General features: G+C 42.2%; 1 protein-coding gene across 1 annotated transcript in view; it reads right to left on the reverse strand.

The window, feature by feature from the left end:
- The window catches only part of baz2ba (bromodomain adjacent to zinc finger domain, 2Ba), a 356,283-nt gene that overhangs the window by 281,433 nt on the left and 52,594 nt on the right, over positions 1–22,256 (reverse strand). Inside the window, exon 2 of the mRNA XM_043693834.1 lies at positions 11,239–11,345. The gene's annotated coding sequence lies outside the window, so the exon portion shown is untranslated. The remainder of the gene's footprint in view (positions 1–11,238; positions 11,346–22,256) is intronic.

Consider the following 22,256-nt stretch of genomic DNA (forward strand, 5'->3'; position numbering starts at 1 on the left):
CTTGAGAGTTATGTTAGCCAGAAAAGATCTAAAAAAAAGGGCTTAGAAGAGCCAGGAGGAGACATGAGAAGTTGTAGGCGGATAGGATCAAAGAAAACCCTAAAGCCTTCTATAGGTATGCCAGGAATAAAAGAATGACTAGAGTAAGATTAGGGCCAAAGACACTGGCAGGAAGTTGTGTGGGGAATCTGAGGACATAGGGGGAGTGCTTAATGGATACTTTTCGTCAGTATTCACATTGGAAAAGGGCAATGTTAGTGTGAATACGGAGGTACAGGCTACAAGGTTGGATGGGATTGAGGTTGACAAAGAGGAGGTTTTAGCAATTTTGGAAGATCCGAAAATATATAAGACCCCTGGGCCGGATGGGATTTATGCTTGGACTCTCTGGGAAGCCAGGGAGGAGACTGCAGAGCTTTTGGCTTCAAACTTTATATCATCATTGTCGAAAGGAGAAGACTGGAGGATAGCAAATGTTGTTCTTTTGTTTAAGGAGGGGAGTTGGGACAACCCTGGTAATTATAGGCCAGTGAGTCTTACTTCCATTGTGGGTAAGGTGTTGGAAAAGGTTATAAGAGATAGGATTTATAATCATCTGGAAAGGAATAATTTGATTAAGGATAGTCAACACGGTTTTGTGAAGGGTAGGTCGTTCCTCTCTAACCTTATTGAGTTCTTCGAGGTGGTAACAAAACAGATGGATGAAACGCAAGTGGTTGATGTGGCATATATCGACTTCAGTAAGGCGTTAGATAAGGTTCCACACAGTAGGCTATTGCACAAAATACGGAGTTTCGGGATTGAAGGTGATTTAGCGGTTTGGAACAGAATTTAGTGAGCTGAATGAAGACAGAGGGTGGTGGTTGATGGGAAATGTTCATCTTGGAGCTCAGCTACCAGTGGTGTGCCGCAAGGATCTGTTTTGGGGCCACTCCTGTTCGTCATTTTTATAAATGATCTTGATGTGGGCATAGAAGGATGGGTTAGTAAATTTGCAGATGACACTAAGATAGACAGAGTTGTGGATAGTGCCAAAGGATGTTGTGGGTTACATGGGGATGTAGGTAAGATGCAGAACTGGGCTAAGAAGTGGCAAATGGAGTTTATTGTGGAAAAGTGTGAGGTAGTTCACTTCGGAAGAAGTAACAGGAATGCAGAGTACTGGGCTAACTGTAAAATTCTTGGCACTGTAGATGAACAGAAAGATCTCAGTGTCCAGGTGCATAATTCCCTCAAAGTTGCCAACCAGGTTTATCAGGTTGTTAAGAAGGCATATGGTGTGTTGGCGTTTATTGGTAAGGGGTTTGAGGTTTGGAGCCATGAGGTCATGTTTCAGCTGTACAAGACACTGGTAAGGCCGCACCTGGAGTACTGCATACAGTTCTGGTCACCACATTATAGGAAGGATGTGGAAACTTTGTAAACGGTTCAGAGGAGATTTACTAGGATGTTGCCTGGTATGGAAGGAAGGTCTTACGAGGAAAGGCTGAGGGAACTGAGCTGTTTTCATTGGAGAGAAGAAAGTTGAGAGGTGACTTAATCGAGATGTATAAGATAATCAGAGGGTTAGATAGGGTGGACAATGAGAGCCTTTTTCCTGGGATGGTGAAGGCTAACATAAGGGGACATAGCTTTACATTGAGGGGTAATAGATTTAGGACAGATATGAGAGAGTAGTAGGGGCATGGAACAGCCTGCCTGCAACAGTAGTAGATTCGCCAATGCTAAGGGCATTTAAATGGGCATTGGACATACATATGGATAATAATGGAATGGTGTAAGTTAGATGGGCATCAGATCATTTTCGCAGGTCAGTGCAACATCGCAGGCCGAAGGGCCTGTAGTGCGCTGCAACGTTCTATGTTCTATTCTACTGCTATCATCAAATTAAACTCTCATTCAGTCCCTTTCATTCAGAAATGCTTTAATAGCCATCCCCAGCCAATCAAATTCATTTGCATGATCACCCCCCAATATCAAAGCATATTACATTGTCTTGGGGAATCACAAAGTCAAGAAATTGTTTGCATAATGATTCCCCAGGAATCAGGCATTTACATTATCTCCAAGGATGACCTTATTCTACGATTGTACTTGTGGTAATATGTGGTTATTGGGAGCATTACCAACTGACCTACATAAAGGGGATGTGTTTTCTTAGTTTGGGGCCTCTTTTGACGCAACTTCACATGCCTGAGAAGAGTATCAAAGGGAGTCACCTAGATTGTACAGGCTTTAATAAACTGTTTGCCGAAGCTGATGTGTGCAAATTGCATCTCGTGTGAAACCTCAGGAAAGGAACCTAACAGTAGCGCAGAGCTTGCTTCCCATCTATGTTACAGGAGAGGTTTTTTAAGGTTAATCGACAAGCAAGTCTTGAGTTTCATGGACATGCATTGTGTGGCAAATGAAATGGAATAAAAAATGACAAGTTATTCATTTTAGTAACAATAAGAGGAAAGTGGATTATTGTCTGAATGGCGATAGGTTGGGAAAGCAGGAAGTGAAACAAGACCTAGGTGTCCCTGTACAGCAGCTCCAGCTGCAGAAGGTAACCAAGGCGGTAAATGCCATGTTGGCCTTCATAGTGAGAGGATCGGAGTACAAGAGCAGGGGTTTTACTGCAATTGTACAAAGCCTTGGTGAGACAACATTTCTAGCATTGTGTACCATTTTGGTCCTATGATCAGAGGAAGGATGTTCAGGCTATGGAGGGTGTGCAATTAAGGTTTCCCACTCTGATATCTGTTCCTATTTTCTATATTTCTATTTGACGTCAAAAAATAAACCTGAAACTTGGGATATTTTCCCAGTATGTTACTAGTCAATGAACGCAGTTCCAAAATGACAACAAAAATTCTTTCTCGATAAAAGATACAAAAGAAATGTTTTCAAGGCACATGTGGATGCTGTGCAATGAAGTGAAAATATAATAGCTACATCTGTCAAAGAATAGTTTATGTCTAAAAAAAGCTCTATTTCAATCAACATGTCAAATTGCCTCTGCAAGCAACAATTTTCAGCTTCAACACATAGTTTCCAAATAAATTAAATAGAAATGTTCCAAGTGTATTTTACAGAAGGTATCTGTCAAGGGATATCAGACTGCTGCAGTGACTTTAAATGAATCAGGAGGCGTTGCTACATCCAGTAATACCAACACTGAATCAGCTCAATATACCAGCCCATTCAAGTGAAGCATTTCTTTTTAAACCTAAATAAAGAAGGCTGTCCAGCATTTTTGGATACTGCTAGTTCAGATCAATTCAATAATCAAATTTCTCATCAGTTGACATTTTTGAACAAAGTCGTACAACATGTTGTAACCAGAAAACAAGTAGCAAACCACTATACATGTCTGCGTAGTTTTTCCAGGGTTTTGAAAATGACTCAACAATATAAACCTAAAGGATTGAGCGCAACGACCCTCAAAACATTGCTGAGGAATCCCTTAACTTCTACTACTGTGAAGTACCCCATCTAGTGGCTTGAAATTGATGCAGCAAAATATCTACCCAACACCAATATCTACTTGAACACCACCTATGCTTCCGTATTTCACATTTAAGGCCCTTTGAAAGGAATTTCTGCACTCAACTGAACGTAACCTCTCATGCAGCTTTGCACTCATTTACTGAAAGCAGAAAACTCCCTCATATTATTCTTTCACTCAGAATGAACAGACAGATTTTAATACACATACATATCAAGCTAGTGTATATTGCAACAGCAAGCATGAAATATATACATAATGAAAGTTTAATATTTCCCAATGTTCAACTTATCTGTTGGTGCTGGAAAAGCACAGCCGGTCAGGCACCATCTGAGGAGAAGGAGAGTCGATGTTTCGAGCAAAAGCTCTTCAAAGATCTTTGGATACTGCCTGACCAGCTGTGCATGGTCATTTTCAGGTGTCAGTGAGAGGACAGTGGTAAAATAGTAATGTTGTTAGACAAGTGATTCAAGTTTTGGTGATGAATGCACTAGGAACACAAGCTCAATTCCCAGAACTTAAATTCAGTTCAATATCAAGTCTGAAATTAAAATGCCAGTCTCAATAAGGGTGATCATGAAATCACTATGTTGTCATAAAAAGCCATCGAACTCACCAATGCCTTTCGGGAAGGAAATCCTTACGGGGCAACCCTGAAAAGTCCTATTCATTGAGAGTTATTACAATATTGAAAGCAGTCCCACAAACCAGTCAAGCAAGATAAAAAAACTACTTTCTCTCACCCTCATCAACCTTACAGTCACAGTTAATCTATCCATTATGGTACTAGTAGGTGATCACAATAGACTCTTGTTGAGACAAAGTTCCATTTTCATAATGAAGATATTGTCTATAGGGTTGAGCTAAATTGCATAAGATTGAGAACAAATTTAGAAACTAAAACTAGACCAGCATAAATGTTTTTAAATATAATCGATCACCTCACGCCTTATCATGTCCTTCATTATAACATTACCAGTATGATGGAACCGGTGGATAATCTTTTTTTTAAAAGACAGATCCAAACAAGAAAAGTGAAGCTAAGGAACAGAAAGGGGCACTCTCATTTCCGAAGGATACGAAAATTGAAATTGAGACTAGAGTCCAAAACATTGGTTTGAAACTTTGAGAAGACAGTTGAGAAATCCAGTGGTGCAGGACAGGCAAATCGAAGAATACAGAGGCTAGACCCAGAAACCGAAAATAAACAAATACACAGTGTCTGCAGCTGTTTCTGTTATTTGAAAATAGCTTTGTTGAATCTACGTCATTCAGACAGAGTGGAAGAAATTCTGTAGATGTGTGTCAATTTTGGTAAAGATTGTGTCACTGGAACTTAGCAGCCCACAACGAATCTCAGTTGTGGATCAGGCTAAAGTCTTGGGAAAAAGTGCAAAAGGTAAAGCTGAAGCATTCGCAACAATCAGCCAAAAGTGCCAAGTGGATGATCCGTCTTGTCTTGCTCCAGGGACCCCCAGCATCGCGTAGGTGCCAATCTCCAGTCAATTTGATTCACTCTACATAAATGGTGTGGGCCCTCACAACTTTCCAGCAATAGGACTGAGAAGATGTACTGCAGAATCTGCTAAACCCCTAGTCAAGCTGTTTCAGCACAGCTTCAAAACTGACATCTATGCAACAACGTGAAAAATTGTCCAGGCATGGCATGTGCACAAAAAACAGAACAAATCCAATCTGGCCAATTACCACCCCATCAGTGCACTCTTGATTATCAGCAAAGTAACATATGACATCATCCAGCAGCACCTGTTCAGCATTGTTCACTGCTGCTCAATTTGGATTCCACAGGGGCCATTCAGCTTGGCTCTAACATGGACAAAATAACTGAATTCCAGAGATCTGGGTGAGAGTGACTACCCTTAATATTAAGGTTACACTTGATAGTGTGGAAGAGGAGCCTTATTAAATTGAGTTCTCAAAGTCAATGGGAATCATGGGGAAAACACTCCACTGCTTGGAATTAATGCTGTTATAACGGAACAGGATTGTGGTTATTGGACAATTATTTCAGTTCCAGGACAACTGTAAAGGAGTTTCTCAGGGTAGTGACCTTGTCCCAACTGTCCTCACCTGTGTCAACGATAGTTCTTCTATTATAAGGTCAGAAATGGAGACGTTTACTTATGATTGCACAACATTCAGCACTATTCATAACTCCTCAGATACAGAAGCAGTTCATGCGCAAATGCATAAATCCTGGGCAATATACAGACTTGGTCTAAAAAGCAGCTAGTAACTGCTGTGGTTCTGTTCGCCGAGCTGGAAGTTTTTGTTGCAAACGATTCATCCCCTGTTTAGGTGACATCCTCAGTGCTTGGAGCCTCCTGTGAAGTGCTTCTGTGGTATTTCCTCTGGCATTTATAGTGGCCTGTCCCTGCCGCTTCCGGTTGTCAGTTTCAGCTGTCCGTTGTAGCGGCCGGTATATTGGGTCCAGGTCGATGTGTTTGTTGATGGAGTTTGTGGATGAGTGCCATGCTTCTAGGAATTCCCTGGCTGTTCTTTGTTTCGCTTGCCCTATAATCGTAGGGTTGTCCCAGTCAAATTAGAACTGCAAAAAGAGGAAGAGGAACACCTATACAAGGTATTCGCCAAAAACGGATATCCTCGCAATTTCATCAACAGATGCCTAAGGGAAAGACAACGGAACGAGGACATGCTGCAACCCAAAGGACTAGCCACACGGCTGTTCTTTGTTTGGGTTGCCCTATAATGGTAGTGTTGTCCCAGTCAAATTCATGTTGCTTGTCGTTGCTTGCATTATAGGGCAAGCCAAACAAAGAACAGCCAGGGGATTCCTAGAAGCATGGCACTCATCCACAAACTCCATCAACAAACACATCGACCTGGACCCAATATACCGGCCACTGCAGCGGACAGCTGAAACTGACAACGGGAAGCGGCAGGGACAGGCCACTATAAATGCCGGAGGAAACACCACAGAAGCGCTTCACAGGAGTCTCCCAAGCACTGAGGATGTCACCTAGACAGGGGACGAAACGTTTGCAACAAAAACTTCCAGCTCGGCGAACAGAACCACAGCAACGAGCACCCGAGCTACAAATCTTCTCACAAACTTTGAGCAGCTAGTAACATTATCACCACAAATGCCAGGCAATAAACATTTCCAACGAAAGAGAACTTAGCCATCATCCCGTGACATTCAAAGGCATGACCATCATTGCATCCCCAATTATCAAGATCCTGGAGGTTGCCATTGACCAGAAACTGAATTGGAGTAGCCATATCACTACAGTTCCATTCACAGTCTCCAACCTCATAGTCCCAGAACCCTGCACCACCCAGCTCTACCTCTTACCCAAAATTGACACTGCCTAGATCAACCTCCTCTCTCCACCTGCTCCTGCCCCACCGAACTTATCTCCTCATATAGAGTCATAGAGATGTTCAGCATGGAGACAGACCCCTCAGTCCAACCCGTCCGTGCCGACCAGATATCCCAACCCAACCTAGTCCCACCTGCCAGCACCTAGCCCGCATCCCTCCAAACCCTTCCTATTCATATACCCATCCAAATGCCTCTTAAATGTTGCAATTGTACCAGCCTCCACCACTTCCTCTGGCAGCTCATTCCATACACGTACCACCCTCTGCATGTAAAAGTTGCCCCCTAGCTCTCTTTTATATCTTTCCCCTCTCACCCTAAACCTATGCCCTCTAGTTCTGGATTCCCCAACCCCAGGGATGAGACTTTGTCTATTTATCCTATCCATGCCCCTCATAATTTTGTAAACCTCTATAAGGTCACCCCTCAGCCTCCGACGCGCCAGGGAAAACAGCTCCAGCCTATTCAGCCTCTCCCTATAGCTCAAATCCTCCAACCCTGGCAACATCCTGACACCATCCTATTCCCAAGTCCAGGAACTCTCCACATACATTCAGAACATCATCCACACCTTCCTCCATGCCTTTCATTTCCCCAGCCTCCAACATCACATCTTCACCACAGAATCCCTTCAGTGTGGAAACAGGTCCATACTGACCCTCCGAAGGGCAACCCACTCAGACCAACTCCCCTAGCCTATTACTGTACATTTACCCCTGACTAACGCACCTAACCTACACATTCCTGAACACTACGGACAATTTAGCACTGTCAATTGACCTAACCTGCACATCTTTGGATTCTGAGAGGAAACTGGAGCACCAAAGGGAACCTATGCAGAAACGGGGACAATGTATGCAAACTCCACACAGACGTTCACCCAAGGCTAGACTCAAACATGGGTGCGTTGTGAGGCAGCAGTGCTAACCACTCAGGCACTGTGCCGCCCACAACATCAATCCCTTGGCTAAGGCCTCCAAGCCCTCAGTTTCTTCCTCTCCCGCTGACACAACCAGTACCCTTCCACCGACACACTGACTTGATCGGCGGAACTGGTCCTCACCTTCAAACGTCTCCTTTGAATCCTCCCACTTCTTTCAGACCTAAGAGGTAGCCACAGGCACAGACGTGGGCCCCAGCTACACCTGCCTCCTCGTCACATATATGGAACAGTCCATCTTCTGCAGTTACATTGGCACCATGCCCCACCTTATCCTCTGCTATATTGATGACTGTATCATCGCCACCTCATGCTCCCACAAGGAGGGTGAACAGTTCATTAACTTCATGAACACCTTCCACCCTGACCTCATGTTCACGTGGGTTATCTCCCTCCCCTTCCTGGACCTCTCCATCTTCACCGACCGACTCAACATGGGCATGAACTTCAAACTCACCGACTCCCACAACTACCTGGACAACACCGCCTCCCACTCCACCCCCTATAAAAATGCTATCCCTTACTCAATTGCTCCACCTCCGCCATATTTGCTCCCAGGAGGACCAAATCCATTCCAGGACACCCAGATGGTCTCCTATTTCAAGGACCACAATTTCCCTCCTACGTGGTCAACAATGCCATTCAGTGCATCTCCTCCATTCCCTGCACCTCTGCCCTTCAACTCCACCCCTTCAACTTCAATAAGGATAGAAAACATCCGGTCCTCACCTTCCATCCGACTAGTCTCTGGAAACAACGCATTATCCTCCACTATTTCCGCCACCTACAATCAACCTACCACCACCTACCACCACCAGAGATACATTTCCCTGCTCACCCCTATCAGCATTCCGTAGAGACCATTCCCTCCGTGACTCCCTCATTAGGTCCACGCCCTGCACCAAACCACCCTCCAATCCCAGCACTTTCCCTGACCCCCACAAGAGGTGTAAAACCTGTACCCACACCTTCCCCTTCACCTCCATCCAAGGCCTCGACTGTGACCGTTGCTCTCAATGTGGCTTCCTCTACATTGGGGAAACAGAATGCCAACACACAGAACTTTTCACAGAACATCTCTTGGACATGCACCAAACAACCCCACTATCCAATGGCTGACCACTTCAACTCCCCCTCCACTCTGCCAAGGACATGCATGTCCTGGCTTCCACCACCACCAAATCCAAGCCACCCAATGCCAAGAGAAAGAATGTCTCATCTTATGTCTTTGAACCTTCCAACCACATGGCATCAATGTCAATTTCACCAGTTCCCTCATCTCCCCTTCCTCCACCTCATTCCAGATCCAACCCTCCAACTCCTCCTGTTCCTCTGATTCTGCCTGACCTGCTGTGTTTTTCCAGCACCACACTTTTCAACCCTAATCTCCAGTCCTCACTTTCTCTACATAATCACAGTAGCAATAGCAGCAGGTCAGAGGCTGAGAATACTGCAGCAATTCCTTTTCTGATTCCTCAAAGCCGGTCCACCATCTACAAGGCAGAGTCTAGAGTGTGATGAAACACTTCCCACTTGAGTGCAGCTCCAAAAACACTCAAGCAGCTTGACACTATCCAGGACAAAGCAGTCTGCTAGACTTTAACACTAAAGCCACCGCCTATGTTCAGAAGTTGAAGTGCACACCTTCCACAAGAGGTACTGCAGAAAATGACCAAAGGTTCCTTAGACAGCACCTTTCAAACCAATGACTACTTCCACCTAGAAGGACAAGTGCAGCAAATCCATGGGAGAACCGCCACATGCAATTTTTCCTCTAAGCCACTCACCATCCTGACTTGGAAGTATATCACTCCTCCTTCGGTATTGCTAGGTCAAAAACGTGGAAGTCTGATATCTCCCACACCAACATCACCAGTATTAAGGCACTGGTTGTGATCAGCTTTGATGGGCTAGTCATACATATGTCTGATGCAAAGACATTCATAAAAAGCTCTCTACTACAATCTTCATCATAGCAAGGCAGAGGAAATGCTTCAAGGATATCGTACCCACTTCTAGCACTACGTCTGGCAGTTCATTCCATACACACACCACCCTGTGTGAAAAGATTGCCCCTCAGGTCCCTGTTAAATCTCTCCCCTCTCACTTAAACCTATGCCCTCAAGTTTTAGACCCCCCCCCCCACCTTAGGGAAAACATCTTGACTATTCACCATATCCATGTCTCTCATGATTTAACAAATCTCTGAAAGGTCATCCCTCAATCTCTGAAGCTCCAGTGAAAAACATCCCAGCACATCCAGGCTCTCCTTATAACTCAAACCCTCCATTCCCAACATCCCGGTAAATATTTTCTGAACCCTTTCCAGTTCAATAACATCCTTTCTATAGCAGGGTGACAAGAACTGTGCACAGTAGGAAGGATGTTATTAAATTGAAAAGGGTGCAAAAAAGATTTACAAGGATGTTACCAGGACTGGAGAGTTTGAGTATAAGGAGAACTACAGCAAGTAATTCACCTTCCCATTTCCAAAGCTTGACCTGCATCTACAAGGGACAAATCATGAGTGTGAAGAAATACTCTCCACTTAGCTGGATGAGTACAGCTCCACCAACAATTAAGAATCTCTACACATAAAAACTGGAGAAAATCAGCAGATGTGGCAGAATCTGTGGAGACAGAAACACAGTTGACACTTTGAGTCTGGCACGATTCTTCTTCAGAACATGTACCACAAGACCAGAGTTTCTCCAACATTGTGTGTGTTTCGGGTTCCTCCCATCCACAATATTTTGACTTTAAAGAATGTCTATAAGAAGGAGGGCAAAGCAAGATTGACACCCCATCCACCACTTTCCAGTAGTGACAGTGTGTATCACTTACAAGATCCACATCATACGCAAAATACAGAATATTAATTTTATAGACTTCCTTTCACAGCACTTTCCCATCCTACATCATCTACCACTAAGAACAACAAGGGTAGCAGACACATGGCAACACCACAATCTGCATGTTCTTATCCAATCCACGCACTATGCTTGGAATTATATAGAGGTAGTTCTGCTGTAATGTGACAGTTGTGTTCATCTGCAACCTTGCATTATACAAAATCACGTTATGGAAAACCACTGTGAAAATCACACCGTAAAAGATGACTAATAGAAAATCACTACACCCGTTCAGTAGAAAGCTCACAATATCCAAACAAAGTCCACAATTCATCAATCTCTTTATAGCCAATTTGCACTGACAAAATGCGCATTATAGCAGAATGATCTGTCGTTATTCCTTCACTGTTGCTGTGTGAAAAACTGGAACTTCCTTCCCAAAGGCACTTTGAATGTACCGGTATCAGATGGACTACTACTAGACAGCAGCATATCACTTTCATTTCAAGAATAATCAGTGACATGCATCAAATGCTGGCCATGCAAGCAATGCTCCCATCTCATGAAAGAATAAAAAACTGAAACTCACCACTTTTGAAGAAGATAAGTTCTCAGTGTAGCTCAATGCTCGTCATATCAATCGCAATTGAATTGTCAGCTCTCATCTGGCCAGTCACCTTACAGGAGCAGTTGCACCTAGAAGAAATCCAAAACTTAATAAATACAAAATCAACATTATCTAATTCTCAGATAAAGTACTCCAAGTTGCTTCACTGCTTTAAATCACAAATTACATTGCCTTCAAAAGACCATAAAGCATTGGAGGAGAAGCTGAGTAGGCAATTCTGCCCAGTAAGTCTGCTCCACCATTCAATGAAATCATGACTGATCTCATTATCCCCATCTCCACTGCTCTGCCTTTTCCCCCCATAACAGTGGATTCCCTCGGATTCAAAACTTGCCCATCTCAGTCTTGAACATATATAATTAGCTCAGCCTCGACAGTAATGACTTCCATAGATTAGTAACTTAAGAAAAGATGATTTATCCAAATTATATAATGGAACACCAATATGCTTATTTACTATAGAACTATTAAAACCACATACATTAGGGAAAATAATAACAAAAGTATATTTAATTGAATTGCTTCACAATCCAAAATCAAGGAATATAGCTGTACTTTCACATTTCAAAAAGGTTAACATATACTTTACCCAACATTACGCAATTGCTCTTCATGACATTCAGCTCAAGTCATGTCATAAATTGAGTGTTACTTACAATCTACTGCTGTCATTTTTGCCATCATTGAAACATAGCTAGATGTAACAATGCAAAGCGGGAATTAGAGAAAATCTTTTCTTCACATACAAGCATTTCAAGGCAGATTCACAAATTATGAACAGCATCAAAAATAAGGCTTTGTTAAAAAAGGGTGCAAAAATATTTACAGAAGTGTTACCAGGACTGTGGGTTTAAAGGCAACTTTCTGAACAATTATTACGTGACTAATAACTCTGCACTTGGAAATAAACTTACAGTTAACACAAAAATATGTACATTATCAAAATGTACTGACACATATTGGCTTCTTTGAGTCAAACATTTTCGCAAATAACAATAACACACTTTCAAAGTGTGGCCACCTATAAGTTGCAGTAACAAAAGCACTTAGACAGGCAATAAGTAACTAAAATTTAATATGAATTGTGTTTTCTATGACCTTGGATAGAGAGAACAACATAGTGGCTGTATTACTCAACTAACAATTCAGAGGGCTGCATTAATGCTTTGGAGATTTTAGTTCAAATCCCTTCCTGACGACTGAGGAATTGAGATAAAAACAATTAATTAATGAAATAAATCAAACTGGCAGTTGAAAAAAGTTAGTTTCATTAATGGCAGTTATGAAACTATAAGACTGGCGTTAAAAGCAACTTGGTTTACGAATGTCCTTTAAGAAAGGAAACTTGTTGTATTGGCCCAAATGGGACTCCATTGCCCAGCAACATGGTCAATTCTTAACTGACTTGCAAAACGGCGAAACAAGCCACTCGGTTTTACACAATCATTACAAAAAGTGAAAAACAAGGCATACCGAGAAACCTCGGCTCTGGGTGCAACAAAGACATATCCAGCCTTGATGACACTGCAAAGTCCACTTTGCTAACTTTAGGTGATTTGTGACTAAAATGGGAACACCGCCTCACAAAATACTTGAACAATGGCCTGACCTAGTCACTCTTTCAGAACTATAACCATAAGATACTATTGGCACCACTTCATACCATATACTAGAGATTAGGGCAGGTAGCGAGAGGACCAGAGGAAACATTAAACTTCACTGCGCCCTCACCAAATGTATCATAAATGAACTTATGACCAAATCAGAAGTGAACACAACCCAGTCCTTGTCAATACAATGTCCTATGTTTACACAGAGGGCAATTGTTTTGTGCACCACTACCATTGTGATAAGTAGGATAGATTAAGAACAGATTTAGAACTCAAAATTGGCATTCATGAGGGGCTGTATTATCAATAAGAGCAAAATTGTATTCTACCACAATGTGTAACCTCACAACCTTGCACATCTTCATTCTACTTTTGTCATTAAGCAAAGGGATCACATGCTGATACAATGAGAAGTCAGGAAAGTACACCAGGACTCAACACATAAAAATGAGGGCTTTGAGCCAGAAGGCTTGGATTCATAGAATCCCCACAGTGTGGAAACAAGCCCTTCAGCCCAACAAGTCCACACCGACCCTCCGAAGAGCAATCCATACATTTCCCGACCTTATATTTACCCCTGACTAAAATTTCCACCTAAAATTGAGATATCAAGTGAAGGTAGTAGAAAGTGAGGATGGCAGATGCTGAACATCAGAGTCGAGAACGTGTTGCTGGGAAAGCGCAGCAGGTCAGGCAGCATCCAAGGAACAAAAGAATCGACATTTCAGGCATAAGCCCTTCAGCAGGAAGTGATTCATCCGTCAAGTGAAGGTTGATTCTATAGACAAAATGAAGCAGTTGTACAAAGAGTAGATAACTTGAGGTTTGTCATGTCTGCCACATCCTTGTGAATGATATTGGCTGATTAAGCAATCAATGACAACCGGAAGTTCCATGAACACTTTCTTCTCTGGTTCCCAGCATCATGGACTGAATCCAGGGGTCAAAACTGGGGTTTACAGTTGATCAGAAACTAAGAGCCAGTCAAAAGCTAGGAGTCAACAGACTGGCCTCCTGACTCCCAAAAGTCTGTGATTCATCTATGGAGGCACAAGTCGGCTCTACTTGCCAGGATGAATACAGCTCTGACAATGCTTACGAAGTTCAGCACCATCCACAAAAAAAGCAGGTCACATGATTGGCACCTTATCCACATAATTCCAATTTCAAGTCCTCCAACAGTGACGCAGCAGTAGCGATATTCTCCCTCTACAGGACGCATTGTGACACCTCACCACTGCTCCTCTTGACAGCATCTCACAACTTCAACGTCTTGAGGATGACAAGGACAGATGTACAGTAATTATACCACCAGCAAGTCCAGACTTGAAGCTATACTGCCATTCCTTCAAGATCACCAGGTAAAAAAAAAATCACAGAACTCCCAACAACACTGTGGAATGTATGTTCAGCACATGACTGCAGCGGTTCAAAGCAATAGCTCATCAACTGTTTCTCTTAGACAGTTAAGGATGTGCAAAAAATACTGACCTAGTCAGCAACAACTCATAAGTACATTAGAAAAAACTTTCACCTCACCTGATTCACTTCATATGATATCAAGGAACAACTGAGCAGAGTAGACTGAACAAAAGCATGGGCCTGACAACATCTGCGTTCCAGCGCTGAAGACTTGTACCTAACTTTTCCAATACTCTGGCATTTGCCCAAAGTGGAAAATTGACCATGTCTGACCAGAAAAGGAAGACAAATTCAATCAGATCAATTACCACCACATCAGTCTCAACCATTAGGATAGTGATAGAAGGAGTCAGCAACTATGCTATCAAGCAGTATTTACTCAATGACCTCCTGTTCATGAATGCTCATTTGGGCTCTGTCAAGAGTTTTCAGTTTAAGACTTTAAAAAGAGTCTTGGTTCAGCGGTGAGGTTATTGCCTTTGATCCAAGGCAGCATTTGACCAAGTGTGGCATCAGGTTGCGCCGAAAAATAAATGAAGTCAGTGCAAATTAGGGAGAAAACTCTGCACTAGCTGAGTCTATAGCTATAAAGGAAGACAATTGCACTCATTGAGGGTCAAACAACTCCTCTCCAGAGCATCACTGCAGCAATTTCTCAGGGCAGTGTCCCAGGCCCAATCACCTTCAGCAGTTTCATATGCTATCTCTTCTGCATCATAAGGTCAGAGGTTAGGATGGCTGCTGACAACTGCAATGTTCAGATCACTTTCCACCACTTCAGAAAATGAAGCCCCATGTGTTCACATGCAGCAAAAGTTGGACAACACTCAGGTTGGGCTTATAAATGTCTGGGAGAAAGTGAGCACTGCAGGTCTGGGAGATCAGGGTCGAAAAGTGTGGTGCTGAAAAAGCACAGCTGGTCAGGCAGCATCCAAGGAGCAGGAGAATTGATGTTTCGAACACAAGCTCTTCAAACAACATTCAAGCCTCTCAAGTACCAGGCACTGACCATTTCCAACGAGAGGCAACTTAATTAATTTCTCTTGACATTCACTGGCATTAATATTGATTAATTCCTCACCAAAGTCTTGGGGCTACCGCTGACCAGAAACTTAATGGACCAGCACATAAATATTGCAGCTAGAAGAGCAGATCAGAAGCTAGGGATTCGATAAATTACATCCTAAATTCCCGAAGTCTCTTCACCAACACAGTACAAAAAGTAAGATGCATGATGGAATACATCCCCCATGTCTGGATCAATGTGGACCCAGCAATACCAATAATCTTGACACCGTCCAAGCTAATGCTGTTTACCATTCTATCCACCCCTCCAATATTAGCACATCAGTATGTATCACCTACAAGATACCCTACAGTAACTCACCATGGCTGCTTCAACAGCATTTTCTAAATCCAACAACACTAGAACACTGGGAGTAGGTGCAAGGCAATGCACTCATCAGCAAGTTTTGTTCAAGTCATGCAACATCCTTACTTGGAATAATGGATCATAACTCCTTCACTATAATGGAGTCAAACTTGTGGAACGTCTTGCCTTATACAGGCTACAGCAGATCAAAATAGCAGCTCATGGCCATCATCTTAGATTACTTAGATTAGATTAGTTACAGTGTGGAAACAGGCCCTTCGGCCCAACAAGTCCACACCGCCCCGCTGAAGCGCAACCCACCCATACCCCTACATTTACCCCTTAACTAACACTACGGGCAATTTAGCATGGCCAATTCACCTGACCTGCACATCTTTGGACTGTGGGAGGAAACCGGAGCACCCGGAGGAAACCCACGCAGACACGGGGAGAACGTGCAAGCTCCACACAGTCAGTCGCCTGAGGCAGGAATTGAACCCAGGTCTCTGGCGTTGTGAGGCAGCAGTGCTAACCACTGTGCCACCATGCCGCCCTAAAAGCAACTCAAGATAAATAGGAAGGGCACTAAAAAAGGTTTCAGTTTTCACAGATGCAAGTCATCTCTTGGCATCGATACAAATAACTCACCTAACTGCTTCCCAAAGCCTGTCTCCAATATCACAAGACCCACATCAGAAGTATGATGGAATTCTCTCCACTTACCTGCATGTCTAAGTTCCAGTCCCAATCAAAGAGCTGGACACCATTCAGGACAATACATCAAGTTTCATCAGAATCCCATCAATTAACTTAAACATTCACTCCTGCCGCCACTGGCGCACAGTGACAGCAGAGTATACATTACCTAGATGCATCAAGTTGACAAGCCTCCCTCTAAAGCACCTTCCAAAACCACATTCTTTATCACCTGGGCAGCAAGCACATGAGAATACCTCTCAGTTTCACTTGAAGCTGTACTCTATTTTGTTTTGCAAACATTTTATCAAGTCAAAAACTCTCAGTAGCAGCAGTAGGTGGTACCATTTACAGAATACTCTGCAGCAACTCACTGGGACTCTTGACAATACCATCCAAGTCCATGACCTCCATCATCTGAAGTACAAGAGCAACAGGCGCATGGGTACAACAGAACCTGCAAGATCTTCTCTCCAAGCCACATAGCATCCTGGCTTGGAACTACATCACCATTTCCACCTTCCTCCATTGTCACAGTTTCAAATCCTTAAACTCATTTCCCAGCTGCACGGTGGGGATATTTTCTAAACAACCTATTCAGAGATGTTATCACACACCTCTAGAGCCACTAGGACTTGAACCCACGCTTCCTAGTTCAAATGTAGTGACTCTACCACTATGCCAATAAGAACCCTCAGTTGTACTATGGGTATACCTGTTTATTTGAAATCACAAGCTTTCGGAGCGCTGCTCCTTTGTCAGGTCATCCCCTGATGAAGGAGCCACGTTCAGAAAACATAATTTCAAATAAACCTGTTGGACTATAACCTGGTGTCGTGTGACTTTTGACCTTGTCCACCCCAGTCCAACACTAGCATCTCCACATCATGAACAAATAAAGAAGATCTTTCACCATCTCTGCAAAGCATACATAGCTTATGCAAATCAACAGGAAAATCTTAATGCTTCCAAGGCTCATCTTCCACTTCTGCTTTAACTATATTTGGAATGAAATCTTCAGTTACTGCCAATTCTGAAATTCTGCAAGAATTACACTTGGAATCACTGATACTATAATTTACATTAATGGTTTGAATAAAGAATGACTGATTGATTTTCAAAATTTGCAAGTGAGATCACTTTAGAGGAAACAGGTATCATTGGAGGAAGAATTTAACAACATATGACATTACAAAACTTGCAGTTTAGTGGCAAATTAAACTGCTGAATGTGATGCACTTTGGCAGAAAAAAACATCACCAGCACATTAGAAGATCAGAAGCTGACTGACCTACAGTATTGTACAACTATAAATAGGACACACTGGAGAACATGTGCAAAAGATTTCTTAGGATGGTACCAGAAGTAAGGGACTGTCTTTCAGGGAAGATGCAAAGTATTCAATTGCTCTGCTATTTCCTCATTCCCCATTGTAATTTCATTGCCTCATTTTCTAAGGGACTATGTTCACTTTGGCTTCTGCCATTCACTACTTTCCTACATGTCTGTCATTGCTCCTTAATCTTCTTTGCTGTGAAAAGCTTTAATCCACTCCAGCCAACTCTGCCTTTGGTCCTTTGTAATTGCCCTTATTTACAATTAGCACAGCCATTTGCAATCCAAGTTCCTCGCTTTCTAACTGAATGCTGAAGTCGACCATGTTACCATCACTGTTTACTCATGATCTTTTCCTGTTACATCATTTATCAATCATTCCTCATTATACATCTCACACACCAGCCTGATCCCTGATTTGATCCACAATGTATTGTTATCGGAAACTGTCCCAAATATATTATGAATTCTTCTTCATGGCTACCTCAGCTAATCTGACTATTACAATCTACAAGAAGATTGAAGTTACTCTGGATTGATATACTCTATTTATTCTCAGTTCCACCAAATATCTACTGTTAGGGGCCTTTAGAGACTCCCACCATTAGCTTCTTCCCCATTTTATTTAACTCCACTCATATGGATTTTTCCAATCCACGATCAATTCCTTCTGTTGTACTTATTCCATCCTCCAGTATCCTTTAACAGACACAACCCCAGTGAGATACTCCTATCTTCACTCTCTAATTTCATTCTCACTGATGAGGTTGCAAGCATTTCCTTTGGGTGACTTTCTGGTCATTTGCAAGATGTGATTTTCTCTATCTCTTCCTTTATTCATTGAACTCTCAGGAAAGCTCTTTTCAAACCTAGCTCAAGTGAGAATGTAACTTTAAAAAAGTTCTGCGATTTACATAAGAAAGAACTGAAGCCAACGCGGTCATTCTAAAAGATGAGAGATTTAACAAACAACCGAGGTCTTTTTCAATATATAATTTCAGTTACATCACATTGTAAACTTTTGCTGTAAATTCTACGTCTTACGATCTTGTACTCCACAACGACCTGAAGGAGCAGCGCTCCGAAAGCCAGTGTTTCCAAATAAACCTGTTGGACTATAACCTGGTGTTGTGAGATTTTTAACTTTAAAAACATGCTTCAATTTCTCAGAATTGAAAACCAACTTACCTCTATTTATAATCCTAGTTCCCAAACAGTAATACTATATTATAAACTTGGTCAATGTCAGCTTATAAATGTTAAATTTATCCTGGAGAACTGAATGCGGACATGAAACCATAGTTTAAACGAACGCAATGGAATCAAAACATAGCACTTCCTGTCTTTGAAAACCTCCCTGGTTTCTTAAATTTTTAAGGTCAAGTTTTATTCTGTGAACTTTTCAAGAGACCAAAAAGAAGCTGTTGGAAAACATGTTGAAATGTAAAAGTAATGAAATGAAAATACAATTTCAGAAGATGCTGCACTTTGCCATTGAGGTCCTCCTGTATCACTTGTCTAAGGCACTAAATACATCTTCCAATTGAAGTTAGCAATTCATATGTCCTCTCTCCAGTCAAGTACACTGCTTATAATGCTAGGGACAAATTACTGCAGATGGAAAGACTGTTTAGGCCTTTTAGATGATGAGCAGGGAGGAGGTGAAAGGGCAGGAGTTGCACTTTCTGCAGTTTCATGGGAAGGTGCCTTGGAGATTGGGGGTGGTATTGGTAGTTGTGGAATGGACTACAGTGTTCCAGAAGGAATGATCCTTGCAAAATGCAGATGGGGGAGTGAGGGGAAGATGTGTGTGGTGGCGGCGACATTCTGCTGGAGTTGTCTGAAATGGCATCTTTGGAAAGAGAGGACAAGGGGAACCCGATCACACTCAGCAGAAGGGGGGAGGGCGGAAGCACAGGTGATAAGTCAGATGCCGTTGAGTCAGAGTGGTATAGATGTACAGCACGGAAATAGACCCTTTGGTCCAACTCGTACATGCCGACCAGACATCTGAACCGCATCCAGTTCCATTTGCCAGCACTTGACCCATTTCCCTCTAACCCGCTCCTATTCACATACCCATCCAGATGCCCTTTAACTGGTGTAATTGTACTAGCCTCCACCACTTCATCCGACAGCTTATTCCATACATCCACTACCCTCTGCATGAAAAGGTTGCATCTTAGGTCCCTTTTATATGGGCGGCACGGTGGCACAGTGGTTAGCACTGCTGCCTCACAGCGCCAGAGATCCGGGTTCATTTCCCGACCTTGTTGGGCCGAAGGGCCTGTTTCCACACTGTAACTAATCTAATCTAATCTAATCTAATCTATATTTTTCCCCTCTCTCCCTAAACCTATGCCCTCTAGTTCTGGACTCCCCCACCCCAGGGAAAAGACGTCTATTTATCCAATTCATGCCCCTCTTGATTTTATAAACCTCTAATAAGGTCACCCCTCAGCCTCCGAAGCTCCACAGGACACAGTCCGAGCCGATTTAGCCTCTCCCTATAGCTCAAATCCTCCAACCCTGGCAACATCCTTGTAAATCTTTTCTGAACCCTTTCAGGTTTCACAACATCCTTCCGAGAGGAAGAATACCAGAATTGCACACAATATTCCAAAAGAGGCCTAACCAATGTCCTGTACAGCCACAATATGACCTCCCAACTCCTATACTCAATGCTCTGACCGATAAAGGAAAGCATATCAAACACCTTCTTCACTATCCAGTCCACCTGGAATTCTACTTTCAAGGAGCTATGAACCTGCACTCCAAGGTCTCTTTGTTCAGCAACTCTCCCTAGGGCCTGACCATCAAGTGTTTAAGTCCTGCTCTAATTTGCCTTTACAAAATGCAGCACCTCACATTTATCTAAATTAATCTCCATATTCCACTCCTCAGCCCTCTGATCAAAATCCCGTTGCACTCGAGGTAACTTTCTCCATTACACCTTCAATTTTGGTGTCATCTGCAACTTACTAACTATACCTCCTATGTTCACATCTAAAATAATTTATAAAAATCACAAAACGCAGTCAAGGTTCCTGTCAACTTCCGTGGATGGAAACCATAGTCATGGCCGAAGCAAGCCACTTCAGCAGCGCTGTTTAGAAAGATGCCATCATCCAAACAGATGCAACATAGATGAAGGAACTGGGAGAATGGGATGGAGTCCATGCAGGGCATGGCGTGTGAAGAGCTGTAGACAATGGCTTTGTAGTGGCTTTCCACTCTGCAATCTAGTTTCAAATAATGCCAGAATGAAAATCTTCTTTGGTCACACATCAATTCCAGAGACTGGTAAATAAAAACCTACGCAGACGATCCAGTGTTGCACAAAAAGTACTATTTTTCAGATGAGACGTTAAATCATTTCTCTGTTCCCTTGGGTTGAAGTTAAAGATCCCATGGCATGACTTCAAAGAAGTGCAGGGCAGGTTATTCCTGGAGTCCTGGTCCTTCAAACAATATCAGTAATGCAACTTTGTCAGTACCCCAGTGCTACTCCTGGAAGCAAACTAATATCAAAGTAGCTGCCACATTTCTGACATTACAATAGTAACTCCACTTCAAAAGTTCGCTGCCAGCTTTAAAGAAGCTATAAAAGGGACAAAGTCGAAGAAGCCTTATTTTGCTCAAGTGCTATATACTATAAAACTTAGTAACTCGTAATGGTGACAGTGGATATTTCAAATGGGAAGCATTGTATTCTCTATTATTAATATCCTCACCTCAACAGGTACAAACATTTGATTGAATTTTAAACAAATATTTTCTAACTGTTCAAGCACCAAGTTATTCACCAGACTTTTTAATTAAGAACTGTCGCTGTTTTATTACACTTATAAACTTAGGATTTTTCTTTGGCAGTCATTCAAAAAACTTAAAAGCACAAAGTTTATTCAGTACTTGAACCAGAGTGTTTCCGGGTTCATTGTTTGCTGGGGATAACTGAAACATTCTAAGGGCATCAGTTTTCATGTCACAGTCAAGAAATTCTGTCGCAAGTAATTATTTACCTTTTCTGATATTAAGATCATGCACATCTAGCCAAGAAATTAATCAGAAATGCATGTTTACTGCACTATTTTATAATAACACTCAATTTCATAATTCTAATCTAAAATTCAAAATGTTTTCACTTTTGTTGTCGCACGTGAAATATGAACAATGTTTGTTTAAAACCAAGTAGCACAATACTGAAAATATATCTAATCAAATCTCGTATTTCAAATATGAACAGTAAATCTAATATTCAGGTCAGCCTACAATCATTTTTCCAGGAACAGAAACAATCAGTTTAAGATTAATATATGTTTAACTGCTTAGAACAAAATTTATGCAACAACATCCAGGGATTGGCTCATTGGTTCAAAGTGCTACTTTACCACTATGTGTTGTAGCACCAAATGGCAAAATATCTAACTTGAGACAGTCCTTCTTTTAGATGTTCAAAGTGCAATCTTCAACAGACTACGCAGATTTAAAAATAGTATCTTGTTTCCACCCTTTGTACCTGATAGAATTAAACATTTATTCAG

Source organism: Chiloscyllium plagiosum, chromosome 7 (genome assembly GCF_004010195.1).
Source record: "Chiloscyllium plagiosum isolate BGI_BamShark_2017 chromosome 7, ASM401019v2, whole genome shotgun sequence".
In the NCBI taxonomy this organism is placed as follows: Eukaryota; Metazoa; Chordata; class Chondrichthyes; order Orectolobiformes; family Hemiscylliidae; genus Chiloscyllium; species Chiloscyllium plagiosum.